Raw genomic sequence first — 19,225 nt, forward strand, 5'->3', positions numbered from 1 at the left:
AACAATAAAATAAAAAAAACAGACAATACAACACAACAAATCAGTAAAAAGGAACAATTATATTTAAAAAAAAATAGACCAGAAAACATTAGAAAAGGCAATAAATGATTAAAAAGCAACAATAAAATTTAGAAAACAGGCAATAACACAACAAATAATTAGAAAGCAACAATAGAACTAAAAAAACAGACAATAACATATTAGAAAACACAATAAATCATTAAAAAGCAACAACAACATTTAAAAAATAGACAGTAAAACACCACAAATCAACAACAATAAAATTAAGAAACAGGCGATAACACACAAGAAATCATTTAAAAGCAACAGTAAAACTTAAAAACAGACAGTAAGACAATAAAAAGGCACAAAAACTTTTAAAAACAGACTATAAAATGGCGAAGGCAATAGAAAAGGCAATGAATCATTAAAAGGCAATGATAGAATTAAAAACAAAACAGCAAAGCATCACAAAACACAATAAATCCTTAAAAAGCAAAAATAATACTAAAAAAACATGAAATAAAACATTAGAAAATGCAGTAAGTCATGTCAAAGCAACAGCAAAACAAAAAACAGAAAATACAACAGAAAACACAGCAAATCAGTAAAAAGCAACAATAACACTTTTTAAAAAACAAAACATTGAAAAAGACAATAAATAAAGACAGTGCAACTTCGTAAACAAATGTAATGATATGATGAAAGCTAAAAAAAAACATGATAAAATATAACAATTTATGAAAAACCAACGACAAACTTTGAAAAGCAACGATAAAATGTTTTAAAAAAACAAAAAAGAAAACACAGTTTCATTGGAAAATAACAATAAAAATAGAAACAACGTAAGAACAGAGAATAAATAGCAGGAACAAAACTCCAGGGCAGCTGATATAACATTAGAAAATACATTAGTAAAAAGGGGAATTTAAACATTATTGAATTCACTCTGATGCTCCTGCAGGCCTGCAGAGTGGGTGGTGCTCTCGGCTTTCTTCGGAAACGATCGGAGCGCTCCGGCTGCGCATGCGTCCTTCCACCGATGTGCTGCAGCTCTCGGATTTGTTTGAGCCGACGTCTGCGTCAAGTTAGCGACAGTGAGCACAAACTGCATTTTTATGTTTAAAAGAGGATTTTAAAACACAGTTCGTCACTGTCATAGTCTGATTATCTACTTTGGGCCTCATTTTCTCATTTATGGATAAAATTAAAACCTAAATTATAACTCCCTCCTTTATGTATTTATTTTTTACTAGGACTTTGCTCAATCCTTGTCTGGGGAACTGAATGTTAGCATTCACTATTAAAATCACATTAAAATGCCGAATAAAAACTAGCATTCACACCAACTCCAGCTTCCACACAAATGAAAGGATGCAAATAGTAGAACTGTCATCAACAGAGCTTCATAAAAAAAGCCAAAATATAAACAATTCATAGAACCACATTTGTTATTACAGCTACAATAGATAATAACTCATAACTTTTTTTTAGCTCTTTAATTAATAATATACTGTTATGATAATTAGTGTCAGGGTTAGGGTTAATTTAAAAACAACAAAACTTTCAAAAAAATAGAGAATAAAATGTTAGGCAAGGCAACAAATCATTAAAAGCAACAATAAGAATATAAAAAATAGACGATAAAACATTAGAAAAGGCAAATAATTACAAAGCAACAATAAAACAAAAAATTAGACAATAAAACATTAGAAACATGGCAAAGATTAAAACACAACAATGAAGCTAAGAAAAGCAGACAGTAATATGTTAGAACAGGCAGTAAATAATTAGATAGCAACAATAAAACGAAAAGAATAGACAGTAAAACATTAGAAAAGCAACAGTAAGCTAAAAAAACAGTCAATGAATTGTTAGAAAATGAAATAAATAGTTAAAAGGAAACAATAAAGCTAAAAAATAGACAATAAAATGTTAGAAAACAACAAATTATTTAAAAACAGATAACAAAGCATTAGAAAAAATAAGAATTATGATTTTTTTAGCGTTTGAGGGTTTGTAGCTCAGAAAACATTTGACTGAAGCGCACTGAATTCATTGTGGATGAGCAATCAGCTGATTCTGGGGGTCAGGTGGGAGGACCTGACTGGTTCTAAATTGATTCTTTCTTGTTAGGAATAAAAAACAAGACGAAACAAGCTTGTGGTACAGATTAAGGATGAAAACAGTGTGTGATTTGTATTTTAAGGATCATTTGAGAGCATTTTATTCACAGTTTTTATTCAGGACTCGTATTTTGAAGGTGGAACCAGAAGCGCGCTCTCGTGTCCAACGGGCTGCGGCTTGACGCGCATCAGATCGACGGACGCTGCCTTGGAAACGACATAAATCCGGTCCACGCAGCTGGGTTGCGAGCAGGGACCCAGATTTGCTCACTTCAAAGCCTCCTCTTCCTCCACCACCACCCCTTCATCTCTCCATCCATCTCTCCATCCATCCATCCAACCATCCAGCCGTGCGCTCCGAGCCGCGAACATGGACGCTCTGAAATGAGGCGCAGAGCAGCAGCGGAGGAGGAGGAAGACCAGAAACCCGAGAGACAGGAGAGAAGGTGAATCTGCAGCCAGGTAAATCTGTGGACCCACTGTGGACACACGCGTCCCGTGGGAGCTGGGCAGGGACGCACGGAGAGGGGAGGACAGGGGAGGCGCGTTTGTTTTTGTTGTCGTTTGCATCGTACGCACGCAGAAAACACAACGATGGAGAGGAGAGGAGAGGCGGCGGGCTGCGTATTAATTAACCCTCCATTTATCCAAAGAGGAGGGGGGCTCGCTCCCGTTTTGCACACCGTTTTTTTTTTTTTTTTAAATTCACGCCCTCCATAATCGTGATCTCCGGTGCGCTGCTGGTCAGGTGCCTCCGCGCACCACAAAATGTCAGCATTCGGTTTGGAAACGAGCTAGAAAAAAAAAGAGCAGCGGGGCTTTCAGGAGAGTAGGTGTGCCGGGGATTAGTCTCCATTCTGCCTGTCAGCACACCTACAGCTTCTATTTAAACGTCTCCCTCAATTCGGTGAAGAGATGTGGCCTTTAAATGTGCTTTTAGTGCGTAATTTCTAGATATTCCTGCAGATATTTACAGGTTTGATGCACCGAATATGTTTAGATTCCACGCAGGCCTCCAGGATTGGCTGCCACTTTCATTTTTCACATGTTTCATTGTCCATTTTTAAGTCTCCTGTTGCTCCTCTTACATTTGCTGGTTGCTTCATGGTGTAGAAATGCTGCTGCTGGAAGCTGAATCCAGGCAGATTATCGTTCTTACCTGATGTTTTACTAGAGCAAAGGGAGGGTGATATTGGTACAGAAATAGAGGAAAATGTGGAGGAATCAAGCACTTGTCTGTTTAAGTTTTTAAGTTTAGTACTGCCAGATAGCAAACAATCCATAAAGAGTATACTTTAAATTAAACATGTTCCTGGTGGTAGTAGAGGTAAAATATGAGCCTATTTTCAGTTTAAGTCAGAGGTGGAAGAAATAGTTGAATAAAAGCAATCTGTTACCGTTTTATTTGTTTGTTTGATAGGATAGTGCACATTAATGAACGTCTGTTTAGAGAGATGTAAATATGCCGGATTATAGCAACAATGCTAATTTACATCCACAGTCATTAAGCAGGTAAAAAAAAAAAACATAACAGTGAAAGATAGGACAATGGGTCACAACAGAAGCACATTACAAAAAGCCCAAAAAGAAGTTAAAGGTCAGTGGTCACAAGACTGGTTAATTTTCGTCTTCACAAATCAAACAGCCAAAAGAATCATTGTCAGAGTAGTTATTGTTGGTACAGGGGGTCCTCGGTTTACGACGTCCTCTACCTACGGCGTTTCGGCGTTGCACAAGAACTAGTTATGTGGAACTAGTTGTTGAGCAGAGTGGATGAAGACGTCATCACACGGCGCTATAAGGCAGCTTTGTTTACATTTGCTGGTTGTACACCACCTTGGATTGTGCTACATTCCCTAATTTTTTTACCCTTCATGATGGTCCCCAAGCGTAAGTCATACTCTTCTGATGGAGTTCCGACTTACGGCGGAAATCGACTTACATTGGCCCATAGGAATGGAACTCAGACATTAGTCAAGGACCCTCGTAATTGCCTTAATTCAGATATCAAAACAACCTCCTTCAATTGATCTGAACACCCATCAGTGAACCTGAGATGTGCAGCTGCATCCACAAAACAAAATAAGTCACTAAAATATAGGTTATAACGGACATAAATTCTTTTCAGACACCTTCACAAGCAAATAGCTGCCCCTTTTTGAAGTGTCCATGGATCTTCCACACTGAGCGACGCCGCTCTAAAGGTGCCCTTTTTTCTGCTCACTAATGGCCTCTGCAGGGGATCCTTGGTTTATGACGCCCTCGACCTACAGCGTTTCACTGTTATGTAGGAACTGATTTTGTGGAACTAGTTGGTGAGCGGAGCAGAAGTCATCACATGGCGCTATAAGGTTTTGTTAACATTCGTCGGTTGCATGCCACCTTGTATTGTGCCACTAACTTTTTGCTGTTGAAAGGGACATTATTAGATCAAGTTGTAAAATCAGTGCAAGATATTCTGTTATATTCTTGTACAATGACTAATGCATGCATGAAAGTCATTGGTATTCATGACTTTTCTGAAGAACTGATTGATATCTTGATGCACGTTGCGACTTATTTACATGTTTGCCAGAGTTCTGACTTTCGGCAAAAATCGACTTATGTCGGGCCGTAGGAACGGAACTTCAACGTAAGTCGAGGGCCTCCGTATTAGTTTTAGATTAGCTGCCTTCTTGCTGCAAATCCAACAAATTGCCTCCAGAGTGCTCCTGTCTCGTTTGGCCTCAACCCCAAAATGTGATGCTGCACTGTTTTGGCTTTGTAACTTAATCCAAGAAGATCATGGCAATAGGTCGAATACTAGAAGTCAAACAGTTGGTGCGGTCAAAACATAGCATTTCTAAGTTTTTAGGTTGCTGAAAACAGATCCAACATTCACGCAAAATGTTCAGAGCAGCTGAAACAATTGCATCCATGCGATTATGTAATAAATGGGACGGCCTCCTGGATGAATTGTCGATTTGTTTGATGTTATTTAAAGGTCTTTACCTTTATTTTAACCCCATAAACGTGCTATCAGCTCACAGCACCAGCACCTGCTCGCTTCCTGCTGGATGTTCAATAATTGGATGAATCTGAGACAACACCAATATTGCAAGTGGATAAATTGGATAGGAGGTAACTAAGAGTGTTTATACCGTCAAGGGAAGGGGGATGAATTCAGAGTTATTAACAAATAAAGTGAGTCCAGTTCTGAATCCTTTCATGTCTAGACTGGGTGAACAGCGATTAGATAATAGGCCTCTTTTATGAGTGTTTGTGAGGCTGCCGTACAGTACAGAGCTGTATTCATAAGAGACGCTGCTCAGACAAGCTTGCGCTGATTCCTTATGTAAGCGAATCATCGAGGAAGGAGGGCAGAGAAGGCTGAGCACTAAATAAGCATAAATGCTCCAACAGGGACACACACAGATGCACAAACTACACACAAACAGTAACTTAACTTCAGGGGGTGAAGCAAACACAAAGGCATCGACGATGCTGTGCCGGTAGACAAAGGCATGTTCTTTGCTTGGTTCACAAAGGGTAGTTTTCTGGTTTTTCAAGGGCTTTTCGGATGCACAATTCCTGGATTTTCTAGTTCGTGTGCATTTAGAGATGACCACAGCCTACTTTACAGGAGATAGTACTAGTTACAGTTGCATTTTCAACAGCAGAATAATGGTCTTTTAGGGTCTGTGGAGGAAGTTGTTAAGCGAGCTAAGCTAATTTAGCTAAATACTTGTAACATTTATTTCACTGATGCAAGTCGTGCAACTATCAATTAACAAAATAAGTGATACCATGTCTGTATGCTAAATGCAAAGCCTGAGCTAGCCTGCTATTGGCTTAGCAAAACAATAAGTAACTCACAGTAAAGGCACATTATGCTGATTTTCTCCCTTTTATTCCAATTTGTACATGAAGCTAGGCTAATTATCTCTCTCTTGCTTCATGTTTAGCGTATAAATATGAGAATGCTCTTAATTTTAGCTTAACAAACTCTAATACTAGAATACTAGGCATATATACCAATGACACAAGTCCTGTAATTTACATTTTTTCCGATTTTAAGTGACTTCTTGGGAAGTATTTTCAACATACTCGATGGCATGTCTGTATGCTAAATGTGAGCCCTGAATTGTCATGCTACTCGCTTAGGAAAGCAATAAGTAATTAGATGATGTTATATTTCTGTTTGTGCATGTGTTAAGTATGGATGTCTGGGCTTGCGCTAGCCGATCGCCACAGCACCATTGGCGCATCACCCCGCCGGATGGCGCAGTCAAAAAGCCAAAAAAAGGGTTTGGCTTACTTTCTCTTCGAAACGCCCGAGCGATAATATAAGAAAAACAAACTTTTTCTCTCGGCAGCCGTCGGAAATGGTCGGAGCTTCCCAAATCTTGATCACCATCCAGCAAAACGATGCGCCAATGGCGCTGTGGAGATCGGCCAGCGCAAGCCCAGGATGTGTTATTATTAAAATGCATATTTGCCTGATGGCGGAGATTTGTTTTTTTTAACTTTCAGCAATACCAGGCTATATTTTTCCCTTTTTTTCAATTTGAACATGAAGCTAGGCTAATTACCTCCCTCTTGCTTCGTGTTTAACATATAGATAGGAGAATCATCTTAATTTTATTTTAATTAACTCTGGTACTTGAATACTAGGAATTTGTTTCACTGACAAAGTCCTGCAATTTACATTTTCCCCATTTAAGATTACTTCTTGTGAAGTATTTACAAAATAATCATGTGTCTATATGCTAAATGTGAGGCCTGAGCTAGCATGCGCAGTGTTATGTTGTATTTCTGTTTGTGCACAAGTTAAGTATGCATGTAATATTAAAATACATGTGTCTAAAATTTATTTTTTTAACAGCAACACAGCTTTTTTCTTTTATTTTTGTCCGTTCTTTAAGCTAGACTAATCATCTGCTGACTCTAGCCTCATGTTTAACCTGCAGACATGCTCTTAATTTTAACTTATTAAACTCAAATGCTAGAAAATGATTAATCATATTTCTCAAAACACATCTAGTTCTTCCTTTAAATTAGTCATTCATGTTTAGAAATGTCCATGCTAGCTTAGCCAGATCAACATTTTAAGGATCCTTACGCTGACCAAAAGCCAAGCTAAACGTGTTCCTTTGAGCATTTTTGTTTCTAAATGACTAAAAATTGTGAGGGAGTTTCAGTTTCAGGTCATGTACTGATGCATAATGGTGGCACTGTAGGTCGTAATCCTTTTGTTTGAACTAGCAGACATCAGGAAGACTTTATGTTTAATGTCTTTATGAGTGTTATTTTGAAATGAGCCCTGTTCTTTCTCCTTGTTGCCCTTCCTCCTCTCTGTTTCTCGTCTTTGCGAGTCTTTGTGATGACAGGTCTGTTCTTTCTCTTGGTGTGAAGGTCTAGTTTGGAGGCTGCTGCTCAGCTTTTTATTGCCTGACAGTGAAGCCTGACTGCATATCTGGTCTAATTTTCCAGTGCTTGTGCTTCATGTTGAAGGCTTAGGCTCTTAGTTTCGTCACTCAAGGAGAAAATACATGAATTAACCGTATGATTTGAGAAATGGACGGCTGCCAACCTGAAAAGAACCTTCCATCTCGGCTGTGTTTATTTCTGTCTCTGCAGGAGATTTAAACCCCCAGGTTGATCTTTTTCACTTGTGAAACTCGGAGGATGATTAGGATTCCAGAGGTGTGTTTTCATAGAGATCTAGGTTTCAGGAGCGTCTTTGTCTCTGGGTACGAGGAGCATGATATGTTTTCCAGGCAGAGGCCTCCTCTCGTGGACGTTTGCTGGTCTTCCTCCCTAAGGAGCTTGTTCTGTTAGCGAACCTCCAGCCGGTGCCTCCTCTTTGAACCAGATCTGGTTGTCTTTTTTAAACGTTTCCAGGTGAACAGGAAGTGGGATTCGATTGTATTACCACAACAGATCTCTGCGTTCCTTGGTTTATTTCCCTTGAACACGTTGCGGCTAATGGTTTGAATTAACTCTGAAGATCCACGGCGGCCTCTTCAGGGTGCACTTAGACCTGAGTGATGTGGCCACTTAGAGATCCGCTGCGGGGCTGTTCATAGTTTGAATAACCATCTGACATGTTGAACAGGATTCCACATATTTCACTCTGTTCTCATTGAAAGGACGTCTGTGGTTAAAGCCACTTTGTATAGAATTTGAAAACGTATAACAGTGTGCTGGGATGAATGAGCTGAAAGCCGCACATAGAGACCGCACCACTTCTCATTGGAAAGATCAGATTTTCTTGTACGAACTCGGACTTAAAGAGGTTTCATTGAGTGCTGAAGTTCTAATGGTGAATAGATCTATTAAGCTTAATCGATTAGCCTGGAGCAAAAAATGTACAGGGAGTAATTGTAGATAGAAGATGCAAAGTTTATACAAAATGTATGAAAAAAACAATGATAAATGATCCAATTATGCAGAAAAAGAAGTAAAAGTCACTCACTAGTGATCCAACAGATACTTACAAAGGAGATGTTTTGTCAATTTTCTGTCATTTTAATCAACTAATGTCTTATTTTTTGTGATAAACATGCAAAGCCCAACTGTTGCATCTGATAAACTTTTTTTGCTGGACATGTTTCTCTCGATCAGCCAGTCAGTTAAAGCGGCAGACATTGACCTAATGTGTTTTCCATTTGAGAAAGCACATGAACCTCACAAATTAACCTAACAAATTGAAATATAATTAAATAATAATTCTTTCTAGCTTTGACTCCAAGTTAGAAGACCTGATTTAAACCAGAATTAGTCTGATAACAATTTGGTATCTCCATCGAAGAGATTTAATTTCTTATTTTCGATTATTGTGAAGTGTACTGTTTGCAGAACTGGAACACTAGAATAGCTTTGAACAATTACCTCGAATGCTGTCTTGAAAGGAAGTTTTGTAGCAGCAGTTGAATTGCATGTTGTAGATTTTTGACACTCTACAGCTATAAAACAAGCAGTTCATTTCTTTTGTCTTTCTGCTGCAGCCTGATTTTCATTTCTTGCTGTATTTCTGCTACTTGTACCGCTGTCCGGTGCCGTTTAGTACCCGTTTTCCTCTGATTCACAGTTCTCCGGGTGAATAATTCACCGTTACTGTTGTCAGGAAATATTTATTCTCTGTAGCACTTTGTGTCTGGTAGCGATGCCAGACTGTGTTCCCCCCAGAATGTGCAGAGTGTGACATGGTTCTCCCACCTGGCCGTCTGACCTCGCCGCCTCTATTCTCGCTGGGGATGATGCAAAGTGCAAGCGAGGCCGATCTATTGATGACGCATCGGCGTGGGTGTTACACGACACAATGGCGCTGACCGTCTCCCTGTGTGCCTCGATCTGCTGCTTCCTAGACTGGGAAACTGTTTCTTTCTGTTAATATTCTACCCTCATATTTTCCTGCCCCGCCCGTAGAAGTTGGCCTTACTCAGCAGTTTCCGGGCTCATCCGTTGCCACGGCGATCAATAATCCTGCCTCACTGTGGCGACGGTTGCTAGGGGCAGTTGTTTGAGTGTTCACACACGGCTGTTCCTGGTGTTTTATCGACAAAGCCATCGATCCGGTCAACGTCAATCCCACAGACATAGTGTGTATGTTAACTAGTGAATTTTTAATCATGGAGGATTCAGAAATGGCTGATATGATGTGATGCTTATATTGACTCACCTCAGAGGCACTTCAGTAGAGCTTTAAAGCCCCGATAAATCAATAAAACAGATTGATTCTAAGTCTCACTGTCATCTAGCTAGTCATTTTGCACATATTTAGGTGTCTACGTTGGTAAATATGTCTGTTTTCGGTCAAACTTATGAAATTAAAGGGCCACTTTTTCTTATTTCTCAACCTGCAATGTTCACTCAAAGTGTACAATCCTAACATTTTTGCAGAAAACTACACTTCTGCAGCTCCTCTTGACTCCATTTTCAGGCTTTGGAAGTCATTTTGCTGATGTGCTGTAGTGCATTTAAAGACATAGATGTAAAGCTGAGGTTGGCAGCAATTTTTTTTGCATCATGGGCCACAAAGTCCATACTAACTTGTTCTAGGAAACGAGACTTCTGCTGCCCCGCCTTCTCCATTTTTAGTCATTAGAAAGTCTAAATCCTTGATTAAATCCATGATGGTTGCAGTGACTCATCTCAGAGTCACTTCAATAGAACTTTAAAGCCCCTATAAATCATTAAAACAGATTAATTCTCAGTCTCACCATCACCTAGCTAGTCATTCTGCATATATTTAGGTGCCTACATTGGTAAATATCTCTGTTTTTGGTCAAAATTATGAAGTTAAAGGGCTATTTTTGCGTATTTTTCGGCCTGCAATGCAAACTGAAGCTGTAGATTCAAACCACAGGTACGCAGCAGTTTTTTGACATGATGGGCCACAAATTCCACACTAACTTTTGGCAGGAAACTAGACTTCTGCAGCTCTTCTTGTTTCCATTTTCTGCCTTTAGAAAGTCAGAAATGATTGTATGTCTCATTGTGACCTAGCTAGTCTTTCTGCACATATTCAGGTATCTATGTCAGTAAATATGTCAGTTTTTTGGTCAAAATTATAAAATTGAAGGGCTGCTTTACTGTTTTTTAGGACTCAGTTTGCTCATTTCTCTGCTTGCAATGCTCACTGAAGCTGTGGAGTCCAAATGTTATTGCAGGAAACTACACTTCTACAGCTCCTCTTGGCTCCATTTTCAGTCTTTAGAAAGTCTAAATCCTTGATTATGACTTGATACTTGCATTGACTCATCTCGGAGGCACTTCAGTAGAGCTTTAAAGCCCCTATTAATCAATAAAACAGAATAATTGTAAGCCTCACCATCACCTGTCTAGTCTTTCTGGATATATTTAGGTGTCCATTTGGGTAAATATCTCCATTTTTGGTCAAAATTCTGAAATCAAAGGGCTGCTTTACTGATTTTTAGAGGTCAGTTTGCTTATTTCTCGGCCTGCAGTGCATACTGAAGCTGTGGATTTAAAGCTACAGTAAATTTCATACTAACTTATTACAGGAAACTAGACTTCTTTAGCTCCTCTTGGCTCCGTTTTCAGTCTTTAGAAAGTCTAAATCCGTGACAGGAGACATTAGTCAGTCAGGTTTTTTCACCTGGAGCAGGTGAGATAGTGGTGGCACAGTGTGGTAGACTTTGACTGACTCTTTACGACTCTTTGAACGCTCATTTAAGAGGGATGATGCAGCACAGAAAGGAGAGAGGGAGTTTTTTTTTTCCTCCTTTTCTAGGTGTGGTGGGTCTGCAGGAAAGATGTTGTCAAGTTGCATTGCAGGAAATGCAGGATGTTGTGCTTTGAACTGGACCCCTGAGTCACAGTATGTTATCATCTGCTGCCTCGATTTAGATTTTTATTCTTGCAAGATGCCCACCTTAATCAAAACAAAGTACTGAATCACTGATGCGCCACTTTAATCAAGGTAATTCAGCGAATTAATCAACACTTCAGCAGTGTTTTTGGTTTAAGTAGGTAGTCTGACAAATTCAAACACTTAAATAACGGTTATTTAAAGGGACATTTAGAATAAAATGGTGTTTATTTCCTTAGTTAATTGATAATTTGCATGTTTATTCTATAAAATATCAAAAACTGCATACATTTCTAAATGAAATAATCAAATTTCAGAAACTAGTACCTCCAAATGTTTGTTTTTTACTCTTATAAATGAGTTGACATACTACTTATTTCCCAAAAACTGATGTCAAATCCATTCATTGATCAACTGCAGCCCGTACAAAGTTCCAAATAGCACTTGACCTTATTGAAAGCAGACGTCCTGTAGCCGGTTGGTTCAGCTTCACCCGTCCAGCTGCTCTGTGGGGAACAGAAAAGTGGAAAATGCAGTGTAGCTGCGTGAAAAGCTCTCTCCGGACTCACACTGCTGCTCGGCAGACAGCTTGGATTTCACTCAAGTTTCAATTCCTCGCTTCCTACGAGCTGAGAAGTGCGCTGCTTTGAGCGAATCTGTGCAGGACGGGACGGCGTCCGATCGCAGCGGTCGTAACTGGAATGTTTTTACATGAAATATCTCGCAGGTTTAAGCCTCTCAGCGCGCTGAACTGGGAATCATTAGCTGAAGCTGTCACAGAACATCAAGAAGTGAGGGAAATACATTTGGGAATAGTCGATAGTGCTACATTCGTGAAGCTCTGCTCCCTTCACAGCATCATAACGATGTGAAAAAGAGAGATTACAGTTACTTTTAAAGTTGCAATCGAGCTACATCTGCTGTTGACGCCGTGTAGAGCATAAATTTGTGTGATTTATAATGTATAATTACATGTATAGGACTTTTTAAAGGTGTTGATTGATTTTTAAATGAGTTTTAATCAGTATGATGAAGGACTGGGATCTCCATCTGTCTGCTTTTTACATAGATTAACAGCATGTCAGATTATTCTCTATATGTTTTTTTATATTCCGTATTTCAGTTATATTTCCAATTTCAATGCAGAAGAGTCTCTCCGTAGGGAACCGTCGTACACGAACCTGAATGTGGTTCACAGGCATGAGTTTGTTGGATTATTTAATTTTACTGCATAGTAGATTTAGAATGTAGACTATGATTGATGCACGGCTCTTAAAATATGGCTATAGCTCAGGCTTTATGAGACTGTAGTTCGACTAACATGCAGTTTTTTCCTGTTTGCCCCTCCATGAATCAAATGTCCTGTCTGTCTTTGCCAGGCAGGCTTCACTAGATTTTTTCTTTGCTTTTTCTTTGCTTGTTAGGTTTTTGTGATGGCGTTAGTGCTGTACTGTGAGCTGATTATTTGTTGACATTAGCGGTCTCCATTGCTAAGCTAACGTTAGATGGAATGTAACAGTACTCAGGATCAAGTATAAACCTTGTATCCTTTGGATTTTCCCAGTATTATGCACTTTTATAGTTCTTTAATTAGATTTTTAGGATCTACTAGAATATATTTGCATGCCTTAACAATAAAAACACATTATTCATGTCATACTGTACAGTACAGTAGCATTTCTTCTCAAATTAGTACTCTGATTGGTCAGCTGGCCCAAGAAAAGCGAGATGATTGTGTACCATAAACTCAGATTTATTAGTGTAGGGATTTAGTGTGGAAGTAAGGCTGGCTCATTATTTTATTTATTTATTCATTACACAGTGTAGAACTACTACACAGGTGTTACATGGGGACGTAAACAAACCTCTAATAAGGTGTTTCAGGCTGGTAAAGTGCAGCCTTTTCATTTTTCTGTGCACAACAAGCTACGTAACGCTAAAAAAAGCCCATCCATATAGCATAACAGGGGCACTTTAAAATTCATCCTTTATGTGGAAATATCCTTATGTGGTCTAAAGGCTCTCACAGCAACCAAGTGAGGAAGGGAATCTCTCATTTAAAAAAAATTACATTACAATCTGCAACAGCAAAGAAATTAATATGTGTGAATTGCCTCAGCTGCTTTAATTGAATTCACCAGAAAACAATAGCAGGCTCTCGATAAATGCGCTACTGTCTCTTTAAGACTTGTTCACATTTATTCACAGTTTCCTTGAATATGTTTTACAGCTGTTTAACTGAGCCTGCCTGCCTTGATCTGTCTCAGTTGTTTTTATTTTTTTACCATTCTACCTTAAAAAGATCAACCAGTTGTTAACTTTTTGGATTAATCTCAAGCATTGAGTAGGCTTTTTTTTTATGAAAGCAAATAAAAAAAGTCTAATTCATCTGATCCCAGCTTCTTATATTTGAATATTTTCAGTTTTTTCACTGACAGCAAACTGGTTATCTTCTACTTGTGGCTAGCAAGTATAATTCTTTGTCTTCTATGGTTCCTCTGTCAAAGCCTGTCCCGTTCAACCTCCCCAGTTTCTGCTGGGAGCAGGAAACTGGGACACTGTGACGCATCGCATCACATCTCTTCCTGCTTTCATCCCAGCGGCCGGGCCTTCCATCCCACTGACCGTGCTCCAGTACACCCAGTTTGTGCCGCATGTGTCGGGTCACGTGGTTCTGCCGGATGACTTGTTGCGATCGCGCTGAGGCCGGCACATTTGATTGTGAGGGGACGGGGTCACGGAGGGCCACGAGGGGAGTTTCTCACAACACACACAGAAAGAAAGAGGCCTGAATTAAATCCAGAAACACTGTGCTCATTGCATTCATTCAGCGGCTGACCTGTTTACCGACCACATTAGCAGAGGATAAAAGAGGCCATAATGGAAGTGATGGTAGGACTGAAGTGGCTGCTATCTGCTGCTTTTAAAAGGTTTTATCACATTAACTAAATGATCTCTTGGTTCTCTGTAATGTTCTTTAGTGGAGGCACACTTCAGAAGATCCTATTACCTCTATGAGATATGAAAAGGGAAGATGAGCAGTGGTGGATGGCCACGCATTTAATAAGCGAGCTGATTGTTTATTCCATCATCCACTACCTGCATCGATGCATTAGGATCAGTCCAATTAAACTCAGCAGTTAATCGATCGCAATACGACCGTCCTTGAAAGCACCACCGAAAAGAGGTTTATAAATTGGTCCCTAAACGCCACTATATTACTATACAATTACATGTAAGGCTGTATTAGCAGAGCATTGGTGGTTCTCGACCTCTCTGAGTTACAATCCCTCAGAATTATCAGGTTTAAGGACATTTTTTGCACTACCGTTCAAAAATTTGTGGTATCTTCACTGATAAAATCTACTTTTCATTCAAAAATAAGGACATTTCTAAGAGACCCCAAACGTTTGAATGGTAGTGTATGCATGTCAATCCAAACCGCGGTGAAACGGGATGCTAATTTTAAAGCTTGTGGCTCTGTTGGAGCTAACTTGGAGGTCTTGTACTTCTCGGTTGATGGTGCTGTTGTCACCTAACAACACCAACATGAAAGAATTTCTAAGTTCAACACTCCCAGAAGAAACAAGATAAAACACGTCTTGAGTGACACCTCTCAGGCTACAAAGAAATGAGTGCCGTTATAACAGCTGGCTAGGCTACCAGTTAGCTACCAGTTAGCATCATGTCTCGCAAACTGGAAGATATCATTGCCCTTCCATAATGTATGAATCTCTGTGTTTTATATTCACGTTAAACACTGACTCCCCTCTGTGTCTAATCTGTTTGGTTCTTCCAGCAGGAGTAGTAACCACTCAGCAGGGCATCTTGTTTGGAATTGATGCTAACTGTGGTGAAGAGTCAGTCTTAGCTTATGCAATGGGAATAATAGGTCTTTAGCACGTTTATAATTTACTAACAGCTTCAGAATCTCTTCATTTTATATTGATTTTAGCATCAGAGGCTAACCCACAAGTAAGCTAGCATGCATGTTGTCTTTAGCTGCTATTAATAGCTAATTTTGTCACTAAAAATGAACACTATAGCACCAAAGTAAGTCCCACAAAGGAGGAGGTGTTTTATGAAAGGTGAAGAGTTAAATTGTGTCAGTAAAAACAGAAACTTTTTGATGAGAATGCGGACTTTTTTGAATGGTGCATTATTTTTTTTGCCATTTCTGGTTTTATTCCTACTAGTCTTCTTATTGTTGGTCATTAAGTTGGACTGCTTGTCATTTAGTGTGTTCTTCTTCCTTGATGCTCCATAGTTGCTGCAAACCAGATATGACAAATTAGCAAGACAGTGGGAGATTGTCAACAGCGTATCCTGGCAACACCCGCTGCTAGGCAACAGTCCTAGTCGCGTTAGCATCGTTAAACCCGGATGTAGTCCAGGATGGACTTCAGGAGGCTTCACGAGTGTCTGTGTGTGTGTTTTATTGCACTTTTTTTTTTTAAATGTCTTTTGCATGTTTAATTCGGCCTCTGTTAAAGTAGCTGTTTCGTAACACCTCATCTGCATTCAGCCTCGGTTTACAGCTACTGTAGACTCACACACACACTCTGGAAACAATGAAGTGACTGAGATGTCTTCAATGTCAACTCTCAGTCCTGCTCTGATCGCTTCATTATTCAGCCAAAAATGAAAACGCTTCCAAAACAGAAACCATGACGACAACTCCACAGAGTCTGCTGCTGCTGCTTCTCAGAATACAGGAAAAAGAAATAGAAAAAGAGAGGAAGTCAGAGGCAAGCGTAAAATTTCTGGTCTCCTCTCTGCCCCTCTCGTCTCTTTTGCATAATTTGTTTTTAGGGAGGTTTAGCTCCAAAGGTGGTGGTGGTGGTGGTGGTGGTGGTGGTGGTGGGGGGGGGGGGGTACCATTCTAATTTGCCATCATTTTGTTCAACGGCGCCTCACCCGAGAGCATCAACAGACATCAAAGAGAGAGGAGGGGGCTCCGGAGAGTTTGGATGGAGGAGAAAGGAGGCGAGAGTCGGCGCTGTGGAGGGGGTTGGGGGTTAAAATGGAGCTGTAGCTGGCATCGCTCCGGTTAAGATTTAAATCAGCATCAAACATCACCTGTCGTTTTGGTGACATTAAACACAACAAGGCTCGCGTTTCCTGCAGCTGACAGCGGTCATTTTTCTCGCTTTTTATTTTTTATTTAGCGCTTTGTTCCGCTCTTCTTTCGCCGATGCCTTTTGTTAGCTGACATTTGGCGCTCCACCAAGCCGAGAGCTTCCCGCGCCCGCAGAGCAAAACCAGAGTAATCTTGACTCAGAATAAAACATTAGCTCTGTTTCACTGTGTTGGCTCGGTTTCCTGTTTTCATAGCTGCGTGCGTACCGACTGTCAATCAGGTGCCGTTTACAATCCTAACACGGACTGCAAACTGTTTGTTGTCAACTGTAGAAAACGTGCAGTTTTCCTGATCCGGACAAAATGATATCAGATGGATCACCAGGCATCAAAAGAGCTTTAATCCTGTGTTATTCCATGAGATATTCCAGCTTCTGTTCGGTAAAATCCACCAAACTAACATCAGAGAGGATCAAAACACAGCAAGCTTTCATTAATAGTCTACATTTTTCTTAACATGCCTTGTTTATTTATGCAAAATATGTTCTAAATATGCATTGTTCTTTAAATAACATGTATGTTTTACTAGTTTAAAATCTGGACTATCATTACTTAAAACCAGATTGAGATTGCTAGTTTAGAAATCTGGTTTAAAATCTAGATTATAATGTATTTTTTAACATCAGAATGTACTTAATAAAGGTTGCTGGTTTAAAAATCTAGTTTAGAATCTGGATTAAAATTTATTTAAATCAAAATGTACTTCATAAAGGTACTAGTTTAAAAATGTAGTTTACAATCTGGATTATTTTTTTTTACATCAGAATTTACTTGATAAAAAGTTAATAGTTTATATTTGGATTATCAATTTATTTAAATCAGAATTTACTTGATGAAGGTCACTAGTTTTAAAATGTCTAAAATCTGGATTTTCTTTTTTTCCAAATTAGAATTTACTTGATAAAGGTTAGTAGTTTAAAATGTAATTCAAAATCTGGATTTTCTTTTTTTTTTAATGAATTTACTTTATAATGGTTGATAGTTTAAAAATCTAGTTTAAAGTCTGGATTATGATTTTTTTATCAAAACTTACCTGATTAAAGTATTTCTTTCTCCTAATGGCTCAAAAACGTTCAACTAAGGTATTTCTATCTCCTGTTAGGTGTATTTTTCAAAGTTTTTTCAAAGTTTACTCTGTTATTTCTGTATGTAAGTAGTGTTTTTCTGTAACACTTCCAAATCGAATACATATAAAAATATATCATGGAAACACAGTGCTATCAGATTGGATTCGGATTCGGCAAGAATTTTTAAGAAAAACCCTGCACCATGAACTGCATTTGTTGGATGTCATGAACACATCTTGCCTGGTGTACTATGGGAAGTGAATTTTTTTTGGAGGCTGGCTAGCGCTACGTCAAATGTCAGGATATCTCAAGTTTTTTTGCTTTGCTTTTGACTAATTTACCTTTCTATTATTATATCTTTCTTAATTGAGTGCCCTGGATTTTTCATGCACAAATCGATGTTTAATGGCGTGTCCTCTGAAAGGTAAAGCACATTTACGCTGCACTGCAAAAACTCCAAATCTTACCAAGTCTATTCGTCTTATTTTTAGTCAAAATGTCTCATCCCACTTGGTTTAAGATAAATTCTCTTAACGTGACATTTCAACAAGATGGAGGGACTTGTTTAAAGACAATGCATCTTAAATATCTTGCTAAGTCAAACAATCTTGAAATTATCTTGTTTTGAGTTTTATTTTACAAGAAAACTCAATATAAGTTTAATACATCTGAAATTAGGAAGCTACATGAAAGCAAAAATTTAATTTTGAGTAAAGAACTGCATTTTTTTTAGCATGTTTGGCTTATTTTAAGACACCTAAGCTTGATAATCCTGGTAAAATAAAGCTTAAAACAAGTTTTCCAAGCTAATTTTAAGATCTCAGTATTCTAAATATTATATATCTTATTTCAAGAAATCTTACTAAGCCATTTTTCACTTGTTCTATTGGAAGATTTTTTTCACATACTTCAAGGTAACAGTTCCTTGAAATAAGTTTTTTTTTTCTTGTTTTGAGAGGGGCATTTTTTCCAGTGTGTCCTCCTGCATGTTAGCATAAAAACGCTAACGCATTTTGTTTAGATCCAGGACTGGATTTCTTTTTAGCGACCAGGCGTAGGAAACATTCCTTAAATTGGACTAAAATCACATACTTCACTTCAGTTGAGCAGCAGTAAATGATCAGTTGTAGTAGTGGAATTTGGAACAACACACTTGATTGTAACCCAGTTAAAAATTGCAACTTCAAATCAAATCACTTTAAATATTCCCATCTGAGTCGTTATTCTGATGCCGGAGGCAATGCCACACCAGATTCAACTGGATGCTCCACAGATTAAGGAAATTCAAACCAAAATGTGGCAAAATCCTGTTTTTGAAGACCAAGCATTCCAAGCAAAAGTATTTGCCCCTGCAGAAATTTTCTATTTTTGCAAATTTGTAACGCTTACAAAAAATAAATTTTTTTTAAAAAGACTGCATTTTGTGTTTTGGTTATCTCTGTCTAATATTCAATAAATATGAATGTCAGTTTGACAATCTGATACATTTAAGTGTGAGAATTATGCAAAAATAAAAGATTTCTATAGGGGGGCAAATACTTTTTCATAGAACTGTATGTACTGAAAACCACAAAATC

General features: G+C 38.6%; 1 protein-coding gene across 3 annotated transcripts in view; it reads left to right on the forward strand.

Moving 5' to 3' along the window:
• Positions 1 to 2,274: 2,274 nt before the first annotated feature.
• zgc:109889 (uncharacterized protein LOC553542 homolog) overlaps positions 2,275 to 19,225 on the forward strand; it is a 56,794-nt gene continuing 39,843 nt past the window's right edge. For 2 of the 3 annotated variants that reach the window (XM_051944165.1, XM_051944167.1), the window contains exon 1: positions 2,276 to 2,588. The gene's annotated coding sequence lies outside the window, so the exon portion shown is untranslated. Of the gene's footprint in view, positions 2,589 to 19,225 lie in introns of all 3 variants that reach the window. The other variant, XM_051944166.1, reaches the window with a different exon arrangement.

This window comes from Acanthochromis polyacanthus, chromosome 23 (assembly GCF_021347895.1).
Source record: "Acanthochromis polyacanthus isolate Apoly-LR-REF ecotype Palm Island chromosome 23, KAUST_Apoly_ChrSc, whole genome shotgun sequence".
Lineage (NCBI taxonomy): Eukaryota > Metazoa > Chordata > Actinopteri > Pomacentridae > Acanthochromis > Acanthochromis polyacanthus.